Source organism: Triturus cristatus, chromosome 1_1 (genome assembly GCF_964204655.1).
Source record: "Triturus cristatus chromosome 1_1, aTriCri1.1, whole genome shotgun sequence".
Classification (NCBI taxonomy): Eukaryota; Metazoa; Chordata; class Amphibia; order Caudata; family Salamandridae; genus Triturus; species Triturus cristatus.
The window spans coordinates 101,834,603-101,853,165 of record NC_140579.1 but is presented as its reverse complement, the minus strand read 5'-3'; the positions used below and the strand labels follow the sequence as shown (position 1 = coordinate 101,853,165).

Below are 18,563 nucleotides of genomic sequence, written 5' to 3'. Positions count from 1 at the left end.
TCCCATCGATACTGCCCTCCGCCGGGAGTGGGAAGGGCTCACGTGGTATCCCCCGGGCCAGGGGTTGGCGCCTCGATGTCGGGCCTCGCTGGGACCGAGGCTGGGTAGAGCAGGGTCACGGAGGTGGTCACGTGGAGTGACGTGTAATCCAAGATGGAGGAGCCCCGAGGTGCATGGGACCTCGTGCGGCTGAGCGAGGGGGAACAGGACCACGCCACGAGGCCGGCTCCAACAGTGCCGAAGGCCGCCGCCCCCGGCACTGCCCCGGAACTCAGGTTTTGTGTCGACTACCGGGGCCTGAACGCAGTCACCAAGACCGATGCCCACCCCTTGCCACGAGCAGATGAGCTGATCGATCGCTTAGGGGCCGCCCGCTACCTAAGCACCTTTGATCTCACCGCTGGGTACTGGCAGATCAAGCTCACTCCCGGCGCCCAGGAACGATCCGCCTTCTCCACCCCCGATGGGCACTACCACTTTCGGGTAATGCCCTTCGGTATGAAGAACGCCCCAGCGACCTTTCAGAGGCTCGTGAACAAGGTCCTGGCCGGACTAGAAGCCTTCAGTGCGGCCTACCTCGACGACATTGCCGTCTTCAGCGACCACTGGGCCGCGCACCTAGGACACCTCGGGGAAGTCCTGGCCGCTCTCCAAAGAGCCGGACTCACCATTAAGGCCAGTAAATGCCAGATCGGTCAAGGATCTGTGACCTATCTGGGCCACCAGGTGGGGAGTGGCCAGGTGGCGCCCCTCCAGTTAAAGGTCGACGCCATCCAGGCATGGGAGCCCCCCGCAACCCAAACCGCTGTCCGGGCCTTCCTAGGCCTCACAGGCTACTACCGACGATTCATCAAGGATTATGGCAGCATTGTGGGCCCCCTGACGGAGCTCACTTCCAAGAAACAGCCCAAGGTAGTGCACTGGACGCCCCGCTGTCAGACCGCTTTTGAGGCCCTCAAGGCGGCCATGTGCGCTGCCCCTGTGCTACAGGCCCCTGACTACAGCAAGGAATTTGTAGTCCAGACCGATGCCTTGGAGTACGGGGTCGGGCGGTCCTCTCCCAGCTGGACGCCAAGGGCCTCGACCGACCTGTGGCCTTTATCAGCCGCCGACTGCTGCCGCGAGAACAGAGGTGGAGCACCATCGAGCGGGAGGCCTTCGCCGTGGTGTGGGCTCTCAAGAAGCTCCGGCCCTACCTTTTCGGCACCCACTTCAGGGTCCAAACTGACCACCGGCCCTTGCGGTGGCTCATGCAAATGCGGGGTGAGAACCCCAAGTTATTGCGATGGTCCATCTCGCTGCAAGGGATGGACTTCTCTGTGGAACACCGGCCCGGCAACGACCACGCCAACGCTGACGGCCTATCCAGATTCTTCCGCCTCGGCGAGGAGAACCCCCAAGGAGATGGGTGACTCTCCCTGCCTTCAGCTGGGGGGGACGCGTGTGGGAGCCGGCCTCATGGCGTGGTCCTGTTCCCCCTCGCCAAGCCGCACGAGGTCCCATGCACCTCGGGGCTCCTCCATTTTGGATTATACGTCACGCCACGTGACCACCTGCGTGACCCCGCTTCACCCGGCCTCTGTCCCAGCGAGGCCCGACATCAAGGCGCCAACCCCTGGCCCGGGGCATACCACGTGAACCCTTCCCACTCCCGGCGGAGGGCAGTATCGATGGGACCCCCAACCGTCCTTCCACACCTAGGTGCGATCGCCCCACAGCTCTCTGGGGCCTGGCGCCTCTCCTGCTGGGCGTCTGGCCGCTCCCTATCCGGCCTCTCCGCCCCCTCCGGGCGCAAGGGTCCAGACATCAAAGGGCTCCAGTCCTATATCTGGGGCGACCCGACAGCAGGACAGTAGTTGTATCCTGGAGTCAAGAGCCCTGCTGATCGGATCGCGGCTGACCCTACGGAAGAAGACTCATCCTGAAACCCACCCTCTGAGCCCTGCTGACGACGTCGCGGCTCCATCGTGCTTAAAGACCTTCACGAACCTTTGGGGCCCTGCTGACGCTGTCGCGGCCTGACCTTGTTGAACTTTACCACCAGAGCCCAGCTGACCTCGTCGTGGCTCGACCGAAGCGGACCTACCACCGGAGCCCTGCTGACTGTGTCGCGGCTCGACCGAAGCGGAACTACCACCCGAGCCCTGCAGACGCCGTCGCGGCTCTCCTCGTCCGAGCCGCTCCGAGACCAGCACTCAAGGTCTGGCGCAGAGCCTTCCCGTACCTGGCTGGTACTAAGACTGTCCCGCTACCTTATCCCTCTAAAGACATTGAGACTCTTATTGGATCCCTCGATCCCACTGTAAATATTGAACGTACTACTGTTGATAAAGAACCAAGTTAAGCAACTGATACGGAGTCCTGTGTGGTGGTATTACTGGGCCTAGTACGAACATAGGAGAAGGACCTCCCCTAGGGGGCTTCTCAGCGGCGCTCGGCTATAACTTTGCGGTAGGAAGGTGCCCCGGAGTAGTCTCTCCGACGCCCCGGTGGTCCTCCCTCCAACACTGAGACAGGTACACTGTTACTGATGTGTGCCTGGAGGGTGTGACGTACCCTGAGACAGGTACACTGCTACTGATGTGTTCCTGGTGGGTGTGACGTACCCTGAGACAGGTACACTGCTACTGATGTGTGCCTGGTGGGTGTGACGTACCCTGAGACAGGTACACTGCTGCTGATGTGTGCCTGCTCGGTGTGACGTACCCTGAGACAGGTACACTGCTACTGATGTGTGCCTGGTGGGTGTGACGTACCCTGAGACAGGTACACTTCTACTGATGTGTGCCTGGAGGGTGTGACGTACCCTGAGACAGGTACACTGCTACTGATGTGTGCCTGGAGGGTGTGACGTACCCTGAGACAGGTACACTGCTACTGATGTGTGCCTGGTGGGTGTGACGTACCCTGAGACAGGTACACTGCTACTGATGTGTGCCTGGTGGGTGTGACGTACCCTGAGACAGGTACCCTGCTACTGATGTGTGCCTGGAGGGTGTGACGTACCCTGAGACAGGTACACTGCTACTGATGTGTGCCTGGTGGGTGTGACGTACCCTAAGACAGGTACACTGCTGCTGGTGTATTTCTGCTCGGTGTGACGTACCCTGAGACAGGTACACTGCTACTGATGTGTGCCTGGAGGGTGTGACATACCCTGAGACAGGTACACTGCTGCTGGTGTGTGCCTGCTTGGTGTGACGTACCCTGAGACAGGTAAACTGCTACTGATGTATGCCTGGTGGGTGTGATGTACCCTGAGACAGGTACACTGCTGCTGATGTGTGCCTGCTCGGTGTGACGTACCCTGAGACAGGTACACTGCTACTGATGTGTGCCTGGTGGGTGTGACGTACCCTGAGACAGGTACACTGCTGCTGATGTGTGCCTGCTCGGTGTGACGTTCCCTGAGACAGGTACACTGCTATTGATGTGTGCCTGGTGGGTGTGACGTACCCTGAGACAGGTACACTTCTACTGATGTGTGCCTGGTGGGTGTGACGTACCCTGAGACAGGTACACTGCTACTGATGTGTGCCTGGAGGGTGTGACGTACCCTGAGACAGGTACACTGCTACTGATGTGTGCCTGGTGGGTGTGACGTACCCTGAGACAGGTACACTGCTACTGATGTGTGCCTGGTGGGTGTGACGTACCCTGAGACAGGAACACTGCTACTGATGTGTGCCTCGTGGGTGTGACGTACCCTGAGACAGGTACACTGCTGCTGATGTGTGCCTGCTCGGTGTGACGTACCCTGAGACAGGTACACTGCTACTGATGTGTGCCTGGTTGGTGTGACGTACCCTGAGACAGGTACACTGCTACTGATGTGTGCCTGGTGGGTGTGACGTACCCTGAGAGAGGTACACTGCTCCTGGTGTATTTCTGCTCAGTGTGACGTACCCTGAGACAGGTAAACTGCTACTGATGTGTGCCTGGAGGGTGTGACGTACCCTGAGACAGGTACACTGCTACTGATGTGTTCCTGGTTTGTGTGACGTACCCTGAGACAGGTACACTGTTACTGATGTGTGCCTGGAGGTTGTGATGTACCCTGAGACAGGTACACTGCTACTGATGTGTTCCTGGTGGGTGTGACGTACCCTGAGACAGGTACACTGCTACTGATGTGTGCCTGGTGGGTGTAACGTACCCTGAGACAGGTACACTGCTGCTGATGTGTGCCTGCTCGGTGTGACGTACCCTGAGACAGGTACACTTCTACTGATGTGTGCCTGGTGGGTGTGACGTACCCTGAGACAGGTACACTGCTACTGATGTGTGCCTGGAGGGTGTGACGTACCCTGAGACAGGTACACTGCTACTGATGTGTGCCTGGTGGTTTTGACGTACCCTGAGACAGGTACACTGCTACTGATGTGTGCCTGGTGGGTGTGACGTACCCTGAGACAGGTACACTGCTACTGATGTGTGCCTGGTGGGTGTGACGTACCCTGAGACAGGTACACTGCTGCTGATGTGTGCATGCTCGGTGTGACGTACCCTGAGACAGGTACACTGCTACTGATGTGTGCCTGGAGGGTGTGACGTACCCTGAGACAAGTACACTGCTACTGATGTGTGCCTGGTGGGTGTGACGTACCCTGAGACAGGTACACTGCTACTGATGTGTGCCTTGTGGGTGTGACGTACCCTGAGACAGGTACACTGCTACGGATGTGTGCCTGGAGGGTGTGACGTACCTTGAGACAGGTACACTGCTACTGATGTGTGCCTGGTGGGTGTGACGTACCCTGAGACAGGTACACTTCTGCTGATGTGTGCCTGCTCGGTGTGACGTACCCTGAGACAGGTACACTGCTACTGATGTGTGTCTGGTGGGTGTGACGTACCCTGAGACAGGTACACTGCTACTGATGTGTGCCTGGTGGGTGTGACGTACCCTGAGACAGGTACACTGCTGCTGGTGTATTTCTGCTCGGTGTGACGTACCCTGAGACAGGTACACTGCTACTGATGTGTTCCTGGTTTGTGTGACGTACCCTGAGACAGGTACACTGCTACTGATGTGTGCCTGGAGGGTGTGACGTACCCTGAGACAGGTACACTGCTACTGATGTGTGCTTGGTGGGTGTGACGTACCCTGAGACAGGTACACTGCTACTGATGTGTGCCTGGTGGGTGTGACGTACCCTGAGACAGGTACACTGCTGCTGATGTGTGCCTGGTGGGTGTGACGTACCCTGAGACAGGTACACTGCTACTGATGTGTACCTGGAGGGTGTGACGTACCCTGGGACAGGTAAACTGCTACTGATGTGTGCCTGGTGGGTGTGACGTACCCTAGGACAGGTACACTGCTGCTGTTGCGTGCTCACGTGCCTGGAGGGTGTGACACTGAGGGAGCGCGCAAGGAATGCTCACTCCTTACCGTCACAGCCAGTAAGTCACTGGTAGGAGGTGTTGTTCCCGGAAGGTGCCTCAGGGGGTGAAAGTGCAACCATTATTTCTATCACTCGCACCTCGCAGCGCTAACCTCCGCTCAGAGCTGCCTTTACTCAGAAAGCGCCCTGGGCGAACAATCGTTTACCTCTGCTCTCCTCTAAGCGCTATAAATATAAGGAGTTACTTAGCAGGGAGCAGCGTTGTCCATGCAGCGCCTAGAAGTAAGTAAGAGGCACCGGCGGCCTGGAACAAAAAGACGTTGTTAAAAGAAGTTATTCAGGTAAGGTCAGTTTTGTCTCAAATTTCACACCTTTGGCCAGCTCGCCACTGCCTGAATCCGGCCCTGATTGGTTTTTTTTTCATTGGTTGGTTATATATTTTTTGCTGTAGGGTCTGGGTTTCTCTCCTTCTCCTTCATCGCTCGTTGCCTGCTTCACCAAAAATGAGTATCCATTAATTTCAAGAGCTTTTCGTGTAAGATGTAAATCTTCAACAACCGGGGGAAATATTGACTCCACATATTTACCTCAGAATTTTGATTCCCTTTGGAAATCCTTCCATGTACAGGTGCTTTGCATATTCGTCTGCTCTGAATGTATCTGTTTGGAGACTTCATGTATTCTGAGTTGGTATGATTCTGTCCCTTTACTCCCCTCCCCCCCCCCTTCCTCCCTAGTGCCTGGACTCCCTTCTCACACTGTACTAGGAGCCTGAACTTACACCTCCGCACCCCCAGGGGGTGGGGCTTCTACATTAAGCCTCTGTTGCCCCGTTGGGATTGACCTTATCCTAACTCTGGTCTGCAGCAGGAAAGTGCACTGTCCTGTGTGAAGTGCTGACACCGACTCTGGTCTGCAGCAGGAAAGTGCTCTGTCCTGTGTGAAGGGCTGACACCCACTCTGGTCTGCAGCAGGGAAGTGCTCTGTCCTGTGTGAAGTGCTGACACCGACTCTGGTCTGCAGAATGGAAGTGCTCTGTCCTGTGTTAAGTGCTGACAGCTACTCTCTTCTGCAGCAGGGAAGTGCTCTGTCCTGTGTGAAGGGCTGACGCCCACTCTGGTCTTCAGCAGGGAAGTGCTCTGTCCTGTGTGAAGGGCTGACACCCACTCTGGTCTGCAGCAGGGAAGTGCTCTGTCCTGTGTGAAGTACTGACACCTACTCTGGTGGTCTGCAGCAGGGAAGTGCTCTGTCCTGTGTAAAGTGCTGACACCGACTCTGGTCTGCAGAAGGGAAGTGCTCTGTCCTGGGTTTAGTGCTGACACCCATTCTCTTCTGCAGCAGGGGAGTGCTCTGTCCTGTGTGAAGGGCTGACACCCACTCTGGTCTGCAGCAGGGAAGAGCTCTGTCCTGTGTGAAGGGCTGACGCCCACTCTGGTCTTCAGCAGGGAAGTGCTCTGTCCTGTGTGAAGTGCTGACACCCACTCTGGTCTTCAGCAGGGAAGTGCTCTGTCCTGTGTGAAGTGCTGACACCCACTCTGGTCTGCAGCAGGAAAGTGCTCTGTCCTGTGTGAAGTGCTGACACCCACTCTGGTCTGCAGCAGGGATGTGCTCTGTCCTGTGTGAAGTGCTGACACCTACTCTGGTCTGCAGCAGGGGAGTGCTCTGTCCTGCGTGAAGTACTGACACCCACTCTGGTCTTCAGCAGGGAAAGTGCTCTGTCCTGTGTGAAGGGCTGACATCCACTCTGGTCTGCAGCAGGGAAGTGCTGTGTCCTGTGTGAAGCACTGACAGCCACTCTGGTCTGCAGCAGGAAAGTGCTCTGTACTGTGTGAAGTACTGACAGCCACTCTGGTCTTCAGCAGTGAAAGTGCTCTGTCCTGCGTGAAGGGCTGACGCCCACTCTGGTCTGCCGCAGGAGCATGCTCTGTCCTGCGTGAAGGGCTGTCACCCACTCTGGTCTGCAGCAGGAGCGTGCTCTGTCCTGCGTGAAGTGCTGACACCCACTCTGGTCTGCCGCAGGAGCGTGCTCTGTCCTGCGTGAAGGGCTGTCACCCACTCTGGTCTGCGCAGGAGCGTGCTCTGTCCTGCGTGAAGGGCTGATGCCCACTCTGGTCTGTAGCAGGAGCGTGCTCTGCCCTGCGTGAGGTGCTGTCACCCACTCTGGTCTGCAGCAGGAGCGTACTCTGTCCTGCGTGAAGTGCTGACACCCACTCTGGTCTGCCGCAGGAGCGTGCTCTCTGCAGCAGGAGCGTGCTCTGTCCTGCGTGAAGTGCTGACACCCACTCTGGTCTGCAGCAGGAGCGTGCTCTGTCCTGCGTGAAGTGTGTAGGAGAGTAGGATGTGCTTCACATGGGTACCCCCACTTTTTGCTGGTGTTTCACTGTTTTTCGACCTTAGTCTGCTGTGACCATTCTAATCAGGACCCCAGCCTAGCTGCTTCCTCTCTAAAATGGTTTCCATGTACATTAGGTACATATCAGTCAGTCAGTCAAGAAACTTCCCCACCACCACCAACCTGGTCATCTAGTATAATAGTGCCTATTTTTAAGAAGGGTGACCGCTCCCAACCGTCATGCTATAGGCCTATCTCCCTTATCGATAACACTCTAAAGATCTTAGGGAGAGTATTGTATAATAAAATCCTAGCATGGGCCGAGGACAATCATATTTTAGAAAGTTGCCAGTTGGGTTTCCGTAATAAGGTCGGAACCGCAGAACAGGGCCTGCCCTTAATTTCAATCTTATTCTGAGTAAATACACTGTTGCACGTAAATGCCCGATTTACCTGGCCTTCATGGACCTATCCACTGCTTTTGACCTCGTTAATAGGTCATTGCTTTGGAGGGCTTTATTGGATTATGGTCTGGACGAATCCTTGGTTCACTTTTTGTCATATCTACATAGAGATTTGAAGGCTTGCGTTCGGATCGGTCTTGGGGGCGAGGTTTCAGAGTTGGTTAGAGTTAATAGAGGGGTTAGACAGGGGTGTGTCTTAGCCCCTCTTTTGTTTATAATCTATATTAACGGCCTACACAAATACCTGACTTCCCTAACTGGTGATGTCCCGACAATAAAAGGTAATTATCTCCCCGCCCTGCTATACGCAGACGATGCGGTCCTTATGGGCCGCACCCCAAATGCACTACGCACTTTTGTGAATGGCTTTGTTGCACATATGGATTCCCTAGACTTGAAGACTAATTTAAAAAAATCCTTTGTAATGTCTTGTGGCCCGAAGAGGCGCCATATTGGCAGCATCAGTGTGGGGACAGAGAGACTGGGGTCAACTACCAGTTTCCCGTATTTGGGTGTGGTCTTTGCTGCGAATAACTCCTGGAGTGGGCATATTGCCCACGCCAGGAGTAAGTTCTCAAAGTACATTAATTCAATTTTGAGCCTTCCCCGCCCAAAATTGACAGGGGCATTGCCTGCTATTTTAAAAATATACAAAACTCAATGTGTCCCGGTTGCCACATACGGTGCCGAGGTCTGGGGAATTGCCAGATGTTCTGATATAATTGCTGAGGAATATAGATTTTGTAGGAAGCTTCTCTGTGTTCCTATCACTTCACCACATTTTATATGCCATAGGGAATTGGGGCTGCATTTCATAGGGGATTTTATTCGTGCTCGACCAGCCCTCTTTTGGCTGGCGATTTGGAAAAATCCTGCTGCCAAATTGACTAGGGACATCATCGAGGACTGTTTACGCTGCGACAGGGGCACGGCTATCCCCTGGTTATCAGGGGTGCTGAGCGTATTTCGCAGCGTGAACCTTGAAAATATTTTCCTAAAACCTACCAGTAGCGCGCTTCCCACTAAATGTGAACTCAAAAAAGCACTTTATATGTCATTTAATGCTGAAAGGGATGCGAGGGAGTCTTCGAAATCTAGTGTTTCCAGATACTTAGCCCGTAATCTTTCAATTTTCCCCACACCCAGTTATTTAACTCTCCCATTGAGCCACTGGGAGCGTGGCCTTTTATTTCGTCTTAGGGCAGGCACTATTAAATATGCACGTAGTTTCCCTTTATGGAACTTTAACGATCAATGTGCTGAGCCATGCCCTTGTGACTTTCAGAGTGGGCAAACAATTTTACATTTTTTATTTTTTTGCAAATTTTACATGAAGTATATTAAATGGTTCTTAATTCCGTATTTTAAAAAACTAAAACCAATTAGCCTGGATGTCGCATTTTCAATGATTTTGTCCCTGGAAGACCATGAACTTGTGTTCCGTGTGAGCTCTTTTTTAAAAACTGTGGTTCGTGCCCGGCTAACAATGTCGTAAATTTTTTATGGTCTACCCCCATGTATAAAACAGCATTTTATTGTATAATTGTATGTCTTTTTTTGTGCTTTTATGGATTGTTAAGAATCCGAATAAAGTTTCTTGACTGACATTAGGTACATATCTAATTGGATTCTGGAGTGCCTTATAAGCCCCTAGTATATGGTATACTATGTACCTAGGGCATAGGTACTTCAGAGACCTACCAGGGGCTGAAGCATGTATTATGACACCCCTGGGAAGCACTCCAAAATGGCACCACAGGTCTGCTACTGCAGCCTGGGTAAGGTGGTGCTTGCACCCCTTACAGTGGTATAGGCTACCTATATCACTACCATTGCTTATAAAACCTATAAGTCACTCCAATGGCAGGCCTTAACAATCCTGAAGGCAGAGTGCTTTGTTTTATATGTGAGAGGGTGCCCCTGCATGAGCAGAGCCCCTCTGCAGCATTCGGAGTACCTCTTCTGATGCTGTTTGTGGTGCAGCCTGACCATATACTCTTAAGTGCATTATAACCTCGCGGTAAATGCTAACTTTGGGATGGCTGCACGGAAACATGTCGTTTCCGTGCAGCCAGTTCTGGCGGTGGGGGTAGCATTCCTTTCTTCTAGAGGGAGAGACATGTTCACACTGGTCTAACACGGTAGGACTTTCTACAGCCCTGGTATCACAAAATGGATGCCTCTGCCACAGACACAGGTCTGGCCTCCTGCTGCTGACCGAAACTCTGGCAGGGGAGGCGTGGACAATAGGTTTCCTGTCCCAGGGAGGTGTAACCACCTCCCCAGACAGGCAAATGTGTATTGGGTCTGGGCGGGAGCAATCTCTGGTGCTTTGAAGTCCTGCACTGGGGGCACACTTGGTGTCCCTGTGCATAGTCCAGTTCAAACCAGTTGCAGGGGCTACCTGCCCCTGCTCTGGTGCGAAACTGGACAAAAGAAATGGGTGTAACCACCCCTCTTTCCAAACCCTCCCATCGGTGGGTCCCTAGAGTATGTCCAACCCCCAAACTTTGTATAAGTATGGGAACCCAGTCCATGCGACTTTAGATTACCCTGGACGAAACTTTGCAACATATATCCTGGACCTTCGATATTCTATTTCGACTAGAAGACTGAAGAAATATCCCTTGGGGTCAAGGAGTGACTCCCCTGCTTGGCAGGCACCAAAGAAGCAACTGACCAGTCTGCATCGCTGAAGCTCCCGCCGGACACCGAAGTCTTTGCATCACCAGAGGTGTTTTTCCAGACTTTCCCGAGGCTACCCTGAGTCCACAGCAAAGCTGAGGCCTGTGGCTATCGTGTGTGATGTGGAACCGTGACCCCTGGACACCAGGAACTTTTGCAGCAACATCCTCTTTCTGGTCTTTCTTGAAGTTGTGCTTTGGGCTCCTAGAAGCCCCAGTCTTGAGCATCTCCAGCACCGAATATTTCTGGCCTCCACCCCACAAGTGACCCGTGGGCCAGTTTCCAGTACGACTGCTTGAGGCTCCTTTGCGATCGCTAGCCCATTGGCTAGTAGGTCCCCATGAAGGCAACTCCTCTTCTGATTGGGCTTTCTGGCTGCTCCAGATGTGCCCCAACTTACCCTCACTGGGTGATTCCCCCAGACCTTGCTGGTCTGCACCACAGTCCTTTCTCTGATTTCCAGTGACTTGCCGTTGCCACTGCTTGTTAGGTCCAATCTAGTCGCCGACACTGCAGCACTCGACAGACTTTGTGGGATAGCTTGAATCCAGCTCCTGGTCATCATTGGCGCCTCCTGGACCTCGTGGCTGAAGAGTCAAGATACCCATCTTCTCACCTGAAGCACCCGATATCTGTGGACATTGGTCCATCCTGCCCTTGGTCACTGGTAAGTGACCCAGACTCTGTCCCCTCTGCTTTCAGGTTCCTTCCATCCTAGATTCAGGCTTGGATCGCTTCGGACACTTTTCCTCTTCACGGCAGCAGCACTTCTTCGCCAGCTTCCATTGAAATCTACGACGCGACCCCACACCAAAAGACACCTATGCACCCGGCTTCCCTGGGTGAGGTAACATGAGTACTCCGGTGCTCCAGTGGGTGCTAGCCCTAGAGCTTCCTAAGTTCAAAAGGGTTTGGTCCTGACTCATTTCTAAGTGTCCCTAATCTTTAAATTTCCAACCGCGACATTGCCCATAGAAGCTAACGGGAACCCGCGGCTGTATTCACACACTGCACACGGCCCCCGTGGGTCCCCTGTGTCACTACCTTGGGTGGTTCCTTGGGGTCCCAGCGATTCTACAGGCTCTAGGCCTTGTGTCTAGTTCAGTCGTGGTTCTTATACCACTTTATTGGTATATGGTTTGGTACGCCCCGAGGGCCCAAACGTGTATTTGTGCTATTACTTTTGATTGCTAAATTGTAAATTAAGTACTTCGAACTTCAGCCTCAAAAAGGGACTAGAGGGGTGTGTTTTATCTTAAATACATATATTTTAAATATATACCTGGTGTGGTTGCCCTTTCATTTGATCATTCAAGAGATTATAGACTGGTAAAACAAGCTGCTTTACATTCCTTCAAGACTTAGCCTGAGGCTGCTCTCCATAGCTACCACTAGGATAGCTTTCAATAAAGTTTGTCTTAAACCTATTCACCATATGGGGTTTGTTTGGACTGGTACAATGTGCCCTCTAGAACTAGTGGACAGCATATACCAGGCCAACTTCTCACAAAGTGCTGACACCCACTCTGGTCTGGCTCCATCTTAAGTTTATTTCTTCCTGCATCGGCAGCCGTGAGTGCCCAGGTCTGTGCGCTGCGAAGGCCCTCTTCAAGTGATGAACTTGAGAACACACACACCCCAGGGCTCTCAGAAGCTAAATTAAAAGACAACACATCTCCCCTTACAAATAGAAAGAAAAAAATAATAATCAAAAAGACCAGTAATGTTCTTTGATGAAAAGAATGTATATTAATAAGAAAGGCAGTAATGTAGCCAGAAAATACATGATATTTTTAACTTAGAACAAAATCTTTGGAATGAGCTGGTTAAAGTGCAGCCACTCTGGGTCTTATTGAAACAGAACTCCACAGGCGACGAATGAATGAATGACTAGCTTTATTGTTCAGTTAATTAAAACTTAGAATTAAAACATAAGTTGAAACCCAAAACACCTGTTATTTAAGATTGCGATAAAAGTCGAACTGTAAACATCAGTCTCCGTGTTCTTGATAATTCACTTGGTAAAAGAGCTTACTATAGTTAAACACAAGTTAAAAACAGAGGCTGAAAGAAACATTATTATTTAATTTGTGTAGGGGTCCTGCTGTCAGCAGCGGCCTCCGTCTTCCAGACGCTATTGATGATATTCTAAGGGATTTATATTTCGGCGGGTGGGATATCAGCCACAGTTGTGAAGGAGTAACTCATCCGCCAAGATCTGAACCAGCCCTTAGTGTCGATAGAAGCGGCCGTGCTGAGGTATATTCCATAAATGCCGGCAGCCGCCTTGGCTCGCTGAGTAAGGAGTTTGCTGGCTAGTAATATAATCAGTACAAAAGGGGGTGGTGATGGACGGAGCATCAGAACCAATCAAACACTCACACCCAGTCAACTGATCTGGGTTTGATCCATCACCGTTCTTTAGCCCACTCTGCCACCCCAGTTCAGACATGGCCATATGCAAATCAGTCTGACCCTGTGCCTCATGGGAACAGTCCAGCCCGAACTGCCAAGCCATGCCTTCCCTGGACAGGAAACAAGCTTCCTAGGACCGGTTTCTGGCATTTCAGCCGTCTTCAGCCAGGCTTGCTTGAATCCAGTGGCAAAGTGAGCAAGGGACTCACGTCTGAGCATACCCTGCCAACTTATGGCGAACAAAGCAGTACAAAAGGGGGTGGTGATGGACGGAGCATCAGAAGCAATCAAACACTCCCACCCAGTCAACAGATCTGGGTTTGATCCATCACCGTTCTTTAGCCCACTCTGCCACCCCAGTTCAGACATGGCCATATGCAAATCAGTCTGACCCTGTGCCTCATGGGAACAGTCCAGCCCGAACTGCCAAGCCATGCCTTCCCTGGACAGGAAACAAGCTTCCTAGGACCGGTTTCTGGCATTTCAGCCGTCTTCAGCCAGGCTTGCTTGAATCCAGTGGCAAAGTGAGCAAGGGACTCACGTCTGAGCATACCCTGCCAACTTATGGCGAACAAAGCAGTACAGATCTCGTGACTGGGGGAGAATGTCTGCATTGTCAGCATTCCGTCCATCATTTGTTTGTTGTAACGCTTTTCGCCCTAAGTGGGATGGGTATTCCCAGACGTGGGACCCGTGCTCACTACGCCACTGGAGTCAAGCTATCCTGGCTGATGACGGCTGATAGCCAGAAACCGGTCCTAGGATGCTTGATTCCGGTCCAGGGAAGACATGGCTTGGCAGTTCGGGCTGGACTGTTCCCATGAGGCACAGGGTCAAGACTGATTTGCATATGGCCATGTCTAAACTGGGGTGGTGTAGTGGGCAAAAGAACGATGGATTTAACCCAGATCTCTTGACTGGGGGAGAATGTCTGCATTGTCAGCATTCCGTCCATCATTTGTTTGTTGTAACGCTTTTCGCCCTAAGTGGGATGGGTATTCCCAGACGTGGGACCCGTGCTCAGTACGCCACTGGAGTCAAGCTATCCTGGCTGATGACGGCTGATAGCCAGAAACCGGTCCTAGGATGCTTGATTCCGGTCCAGGGAAGACATGGCTTGGCAGTTCGGGCTGGACTGTTCCCATGAAGCACAGGGTCAAGACTGATTTGCATATGGCCATGTCTAAACTGGGGTGGTGTAGTGGGCAAAAGAACGATGGATTTAACCCAGATCTCTTGACTGGGGGAGAATGTCTGCATTGTCAGCATTCCGTCCATCATTTGTTTGTTGTAACGCTTTTCGCCCTAAGTGGGATGGGTATTCCCAGACGTGGGACCCGTGCTCACTACGCCACTGGAGTCAAGCTATCCTGGCTGATGACGGCTGATAGCCAGAAACCGGTCCTAGGATGCTTGATTCCGGTCCAGGGAAGACATGGCTTGGCAGTTCGGGCTGGACTGTTCCCATGAGGCACAGGGTCAAGACTGATTTGCATATGGCCATGTCTAAACTGGGGTGGTGTAGTGGGCAAAAGAACGATGGATTTAACCCAGATCTCTTGACTGGGGGAGAATGTCTGCATTGTCAGCATTCCGTCCATCATTTGTTTGTTGTAACGCTTTTCGCCCTAAGTGGGATGGGTATTCCCAGACGTGGGACCCGTGCTCACTACGCCACTGGAGTCAAGCTATCCTGGCTGATGACGGCTGATAGCCAGAAACCGGTCCTAGGATGCTTGATTCCGGTCCAGGGAAGACATGGCTTGGCAGTTCGGACTGGACTGTTCCCATGAGGCACAGGGTCAAGACTGATTTGCATATGGCCATGTCTAAACTGGGGTGGTGTAGTGGGCAAAAGAACGATGGATTTAACCCAGATCTCTTGACTGGGGGAGAATGTCTGCATTGTCAGCATTCCGTCCATCATTTGTTTGTTGTAACGCTTTTCGCCCTAAGTGGGATGGGTATTCCCAGACGTGGGACCCGTGCTCACTACGCCACTGGAGTCAAGCTATCCTGGCTGATGACGGCTGATAGCCAGAAACCGGTCCTAGGATGCTTGATTCCGGTCCAGGGAAGACATGGCTTGGCAGTTCGGGCTGGACTGGTCCCATGAGGCACAGGGTCAAGACTGATTTGCATATGGCCATGTCTAAACTGGGGTGGTGTAGTGGGCAAAAGAACGATGGATTTAACCCAGATCTCTTGACTGGGGGAGAATGTCTGCATTGTCAGCATTCCGTCCATCATTTGTTTGTTGTAACGCTTTGCGCCCTAAGTGGGATGGGTATTCCCAGACGTGGGACCCGTGCTCACTACGCCACTGGAGTCAAGCTATCCTGGCTGATGACGGCTGATAGCCAGAAACCGGTCCTAGGATGCTTGATTCCGGTCCAGGGAAGACATGGCTTGGCAGTTCGGGCTGGACTGTTCCCATGAGGCACAGGGTCAAGACTGATTTGCATATGGCCATGTCTAAACTGGGGTGGTGTAGTGGGCAAAAGAACGATGGATTTAACCCAGATCTCTTGACTGGGGGAGAATGTCTGCATTGTCAGCATTCCGTCCATCATTTGTTTGTTGTAGTAATATAATCAGGCTCAAAGCGCAATGCCCGTTTGCGGTGCCTCAGCAGGACTGACTCAACATCTGGCTCAACAAGTGCATAGTATTAGGGGCATCATCTGGTCATAGTGCAAATTTGCAAGAGCAAGTGCTTAGGGCGTTAGCAGAGGTGGTGAGCGCTACACGATGGAATATACTAAGCTGCAGGAGGATCATCGTGCACATTTACAGAAAAAAGTGCTTAGTGCCTTGTAAAGGTGGTAGTCGCTGGTGCCGACAGAAGACGCTAACTGTCAATGCTTGGCGCCATGAACAGGATTGCTGCGCTGGGGCAGAATGAGCAGAAAGCGAGCGGGAATTGAGAGAGTCATGGCATGGTATGGGGGCACGCCAAGCACGAGGGCTCAGTGCATGTAGGTGAGCGAAGTGCAGTCTGCGCTGGGGCAGATTGAGCCGAAAGCGAGCGGGAATCGAGTGAGTCGTGGCATGGTATGGGGGCACGCCAAGCACGAGGGCTCAGTGCATGTAGGTGAGCGAAGTGCAGGCTGCGCTGGGGCAGAGTGAGCAGAAAGCGAGCGGGAATCGAGAGAGTCATGGCATGGTATGGGGGCACGCCAAGCACGAGAGCTCAGTGCATAGTAAGCGAAGTGCAGTCAGTGCATTCATTTTAAAATAGTAGCCGCTCACTCTAGGTCCTGTTTGGCCAGTTTTGTCTCCAGCAGTCTCATGAATTGCAAGAATTTCCCACAGAGCACAAAGTTCTCTCCTTGTAAACAGGCAATGATCGCCTGGCGACACATGCGGTTATAAAAGGTTGTTTCAGGGGGCCCTTTCTGTAATGGGGGGCAGGTGCAAACAGAATGGATATATCTCCCTTTGTCTATCGGCACAGCCAGCCTGCGGACTCCGCGGTTTTTATCAGCCAAACGGGAGCGTTGCAGGGTGTTGGCAAACTGCCTAGCCGACGTTCAGCAGCCGGAGTAACGCAAGCCGTTCTCCTAGATACGGTCGTCGTGTTAGGAGATCGCATGGGCTGACTGTCATCCAAACGTGTGATCTTTTAGACAGCAGGGCTTTGTCGTTAAGTGAGGAGAGCTTCGTAGCTGCTGAATTAATGGTTCGATTAAAGACCCACACCTGCAGCAATTAGCAGGGTACGCCTTGGGATTTTAGTGACTGTACCCGTGTTTTTGACAAACCCAGTTTGGTTCACTGGAGCCAGAGAGTCTCCTGCTCAGTCGCGGCGGGTATGACTCGCAAGAGGGGGGTTGGGGGTGGCACAGGGGGTCGCGCTGGTTCGTGAGGCGGCGGGTGTTTAATTAAAATAAAATTAAAAACGTATCTTCCCGAGTCCTGCAACGTTGCGGCTCCTGGCCGGGTCCCATTTTCCTGCTCTCCTGCTGAACAGGAAGCAGGCAGCCTCCCTCCCCTAAGCCAATCACAACGCTGCAAAGGCAGCGTTGTGGTTGGTGAGGACGGGGCTCAGCTGGGCGCCTACGGGGGAGGCCATTTTCTCTATGTAGGCTGCATGCGGCCTACATAGAGAAAAGTCAGAGTGGGCATGACTGGGTTGGTCGGCCCCAGAGGGCCGACCAAACAGTCAGGGCCCACAACATTGAGCAAGTCACTCCTCCCCGACCCGCCCACCCGCCTGCCCCCAACCAGGCATACCCTTCTGTTTTCTCGCAGTGGGAGAAGCAGAAACATAAAATGGTGTTTAAAATACCACTTTATGTTTTGGCTTCTCGCACTGTGAGAAAGCAGTGGGGCGACGTTCCTCCGCCCTAATGGAGGAGCCGCCCCTGCTTCTGCAGCCCAATCGATTAGCTCTACCTAATCGATTGGGCTGCAATACTTCGCCAAGCTAGTAGAGCTTGGCGAAGTATTTTGCCTCTCCGTCTAACAAAGCAATTAGCCGGTAATTTGATGGCTATGATTTCTTCCCAGATTTGTAGATCGGGGCTATGATCGACCCCCGCCAGCTGTCAGGGGTAGCCTGGTAGGAAAAAGCATAGTTGTAAAGGTGGCACAGGTGTTCAACTTCAGCCCAATATTGAGGGTTCTCATTAAAAATAGTCTGTGGAAGACCGTTGTGGCACATCCCTGGTGCCCTGAAACAATTATTTATTTCACATCATCCATCGGATTTGTGAGATTGTTCAGCCTCCAAGTTTGGTGACCTTCTTACGCGATTCACCTGTACCATCTTGGTGCCCCAAACATTCCCTGAAGTGGGCAGTCCAAGAGGCTTCTGAGATGGTAGAGGATGCAGGGGACGGGCGAGGGCCTGTAGCTTGACTCGCCAGCCTCCAGGATTCTCTGGCGTCCTTTCTTTTAGTGCCTATGAGAAGTTTGAGCCAATACCAGTCTGTCTCTGACTTTCCTGGCTCCCAGGTTGCTCTTTCATATAAGGATCTTAACTTGGCAGGACAGCCCTCCGAACTAGGGATCTGGATCTGTTTCAGAGCATCCGCAGTGCACGATTCAGGTGACATTTCAGGGGTTCCTTGCTGCTCAACCCTGACCTGCGTGTTACATGGGCGAGCGACTCCCTCTTCCATTCCATGCACACACTTAGCCACTAGAACCACCACATTCTTTTTCACTTCTGTAATTTTAGAAAGTCCCTTGTCACTGGATCTCCCTTCAGGTACCCAAACCTGTCTTTCTACAAATACCAGCTCGTCCACCTCCGCTTCCTCCTTGCCACACAGCGCTTGGTGTTAAAACGTTCACAAAATCCCCTTTGATAAT

General features: G+C 52.6%; 1 protein-coding gene across 2 annotated transcripts in view; it reads left to right on the top strand.

The window, feature by feature from the left end:
• The first annotated feature begins 5,455 nt into the window (after positions 1 to 5,455).
• Positions 5,456 to 18,563, top strand: part of LOC146869630 (flotillin-1-like) — a 202,624-nt gene continuing 189,516 nt past the window's right edge. Inside the window, exon 1 of one of the 2 annotated variants that reach the window (XM_085608949.1) lies at positions 5,456 to 5,689. The gene's annotated coding sequence lies outside the window, so the exon portion shown is untranslated. The remainder of the gene's footprint in view (positions 5,690 to 18,563) is intronic. The other variant, XM_085608956.1, reaches the window with a different exon arrangement.